Genomic DNA, 3,542 nt, shown 5'->3' with positions numbered 1-3,542 from the left:
TCTTGTCTCATTTGAATTAAATAACTAACTTTCCTTCAGCTGACTCCAAGTTTACCAAGCAACTTTGTGGTTGTAATTAGGCTTCCTGTGGGACTTGCCAACAGAGAGATGTGCAGGGCAGAGGCTCCAAGTGTCAGGCCAGAGGAAACTAGAATTCTACTAAAATGTGTCTTGTGAGTTGGCTATGAGTCAACCTGGTCAACAAGGATGCAGAGTTCAGATTGGAGGTATAATCTGAAATATGATGACCTCGTCAACTTTGTATATGGTTCTCTTGGGAAAATCCTTGACTTATCCAGCATCTTTCTTTTAAACTTCAGTGGGAATTTTATCATTTGCTTACATTAGAGAGGCAAGTAATGATCATTCATTTAGGCTCACAACAGACTGTGCATTCTGTCTCTTAAACGGTATCCTTGGAGAAGTGTTGCTTATGAACATTAATAGTCTCATAGAAGCATCATTTTATACCTCCAAATGCCCATACACTTTATCTTATAATGGTGAAATTTCTGCTGTTTGATTCTTATAGAAATGAAATCAGTAAACAAATAATAGAGACAAAGAAGATATGAGATTAGCCTGAGAATTTAGGGGACTTCAGGGCCTTGTCAGACCTTGCAGCTACAAGCCACAATATCCTTAAATATCCATTGTAAATATCCTTTGAATATTTACAATATGCCCTGATTATGGGTTCTTAATTTCTGGAAGATCAGAGGAGGGATGGAAAAGCTGATGGAATTTAAGAATACTTTAGGTTATAAAATCCTGGGTGACCCAAACACTGGTCATCTCCATGTTCCCATTACCGAGAAGCTTTTGGTTTCTAAACATACAAGGTAATGTAACCTTACAGTATCTTGAACAGAATAAATAGTGACCATCTGGAGAAAGAGACCATAAGTTTCCTTCTTAGATGTAATTTTTATGACACTCCCTTCTATGACTTCTCTTTAATAAATCATTATGATAATTATTCTTTTTAAGACTTCATATATTTTCCTGTCAATACAACAGAAAAATAATTGTGGGTTCTTGACAAATAAAACTACAGCATAATTTCTATGTTATAACAGCTGAGAATGTGCCTCTGTGTGTGTATGTGTGTGTGTGTGTGTGTGTGTAAGAGGAAGGAGAGGGACACAAAGAGAGAGAGATATGGAGGAAAGGTGAGAGAAAGAAAGACGCAGAGAGAGAAAATAGAAATTTTTGTTGTAGACAGAAGAAAAATTCCCTTGCATGATGGAACTCAGTAGAAATATCAGATCAAAAACACAGGATAATGCATTTATTCTAAAAAAAGTATTTTGTGTACAAGGTTCTGCACTGGGTAATGGCATAAAGCAGGAGATAAAACAGACTTTAGAAAATATGCCATTATGGAAACTTACATTCTGGTGGGTAACACCTGACTTTCCACCTGACTACATAGTGAATAGGTATATATCCTTTACCAGAAGTTTTCAATACATTACTGTGAGACCCAAGGGAGTTGAAGGTTTTTTGCTTTCTTGGGTCAAACACAACACAGCTGGCTACTTTGTCTTTCTATTTGACTTAAATAACACAAGAAGTGACTTTCAGGTTTATAGTGATAATAAAAGTTGAGCAGAAGTGGCTGATGGTATTATTTACTGTGGAAAAGGAAGTGTATCTGTAGAGTAGTGAGATTAGATCTATCAAGGTAGCTTGCAAGTAACTAGAAAGCAGCCACCAAATATGATTGAATCCTTCCCTCAGTAGCAATAACATTGTCTTCTGTTCTATTGAACTTTTTTCATTTCATTTTTTGAGGAAACAAAAGTAATCTCTTTCTTTCACTGGCAAACTCTCAAGCACACATGGGCATTGTCTCTCTGTCTCTGTGTCTCAGTTTCTGTCTCTCTCTCTCTCTCTCCTTCTCTCTCTCTCTCTCTCACACACACACACACACACATACACACACACACACATTACTTCAAGCCAGGAGCTTCCAGAATTTATCTCAAAGCTGCTAACTAGAAACAAAGCCATTTTCTCCCTCTTATCGATCACCTTAAACTTCTCTTTGAAGTAAAATCAGCAGTTTACCAGAGTCATTTTCCTGGTTGTTGAAAATTCCATCCCTGCATTTTCAACCAGGATTCTCAGGCTGCCATCTTTGCTCTTGGAGTAACATGGGGACAGTCTTCCCCCTTTTATCCTTTGCTCCTGTAGTAGAGGAAGCACATTAGGCAACATGGAAGCATATTATATCCACACTTGTCTCCTTGGCAGCATTTATAGATTCTGCATCAACGTTCAAGATCTTAAATGATAACAAAGAGGGTAATTAGTCTATAATTAGTAGTTAATCACAAATCTATAAAAGAAATTTCAGCATATTGACAAAATCTTTTTTTAAATGACATTTCTATGCATAGTTAATTAATTGCTGGTTTCAAATTGGGTCACTAGAAATGTATTTTTCTGGTCTCTAGTAATTTCTTATCTAGATACACTTCTAAAAATTTCAGATAACATTCCTAGGTGCCTCTTTTGTGGTTAAGCTATACTGCAATGGGAAAAAAGGCAAACCATATATGACACAGTTAACACAGTTGTTAACAAATGACCATGGTATAACTGGTGCACCACTGGAGTCTATTTTGTGAGTGACAGGACATACTCACCCTTTCTCAGAGGGGATTTCCCCTCACCTCCAAATCCTTAGGAAAGTCAGTGAACCAGAAACAGCTCACTGTGCAAATGTGAATTGCAATATGTAGCACATGGGATTAATAATAATAATAATAATAATAATAATAATAATAAAACACTAGCAGGAAGCAACCCAGACTCTTCCACTCTGTGTATTCATAGAAATAAATATTATCTGTAATATAGGTACCTTTAATACTGTACTAAGGCTTGATCCATGGAAATCCAATGGAATTTTAATAGAAAAGAATGTGAGGATTCCTATGGAATTACATTGGTGTTATACTTACTAATACCAAATGCATTAGTTACATTTAATACTGTTGTCATTATTGGCTAGACAGGGGTGCTCACACCCCCAATAATCTGCTGAACAGATTTCATAGAGACTTTCTATCAAGTAGTAATAAAAAATAAAATGCTTCCTGAGGCTTTCAACTTGGAAGAAAGGTATGTTGGGATTGTGAATTACACTTGAAGTTCATTTCCTGCATTATGTTCCAGCTCAAATAACACAGCCATGGGCAAGTATGTCAGAGGATCTTATTCCATAGCCTGAGTAGTCCATGAAGAAGATCCATCTGTATGTTTCAACTGTTAAGTCCCTGATTCAGACCTAACTCCATCCACCTGTAAGCTTTCTGCCCTGCTTATTATCAATGGAAAACCATCTGGACTACTATATTATGGATCTCTTGCTGTTAAACAAAGGGGATCAGTGATAATCTGTGCTCTATCCCTGAGCTGATGCTCTAGAATTATACAGTAGTGTTGGTGTTAATGTTCTATAGTCCTAATCCTACACCTACAACCTCCATGGGATGTCCCCATGGGAAAGCTAAGCTGTTTTTCTGACTCTT

This window comes from Lontra canadensis, unplaced genomic scaffold (assembly GCF_010015895.1).
Source record: "Lontra canadensis isolate GAN:19392208 unplaced genomic scaffold, GSC_riverotter_1.0 scaffold165, whole genome shotgun sequence".
Classification (NCBI taxonomy): Eukaryota; Metazoa; Chordata; class Mammalia; order Carnivora; family Mustelidae; genus Lontra; species Lontra canadensis.
The sequence above is the reverse complement of the archived record's forward strand: the minus strand, read 5'-3'. Positions refer to the sequence as shown.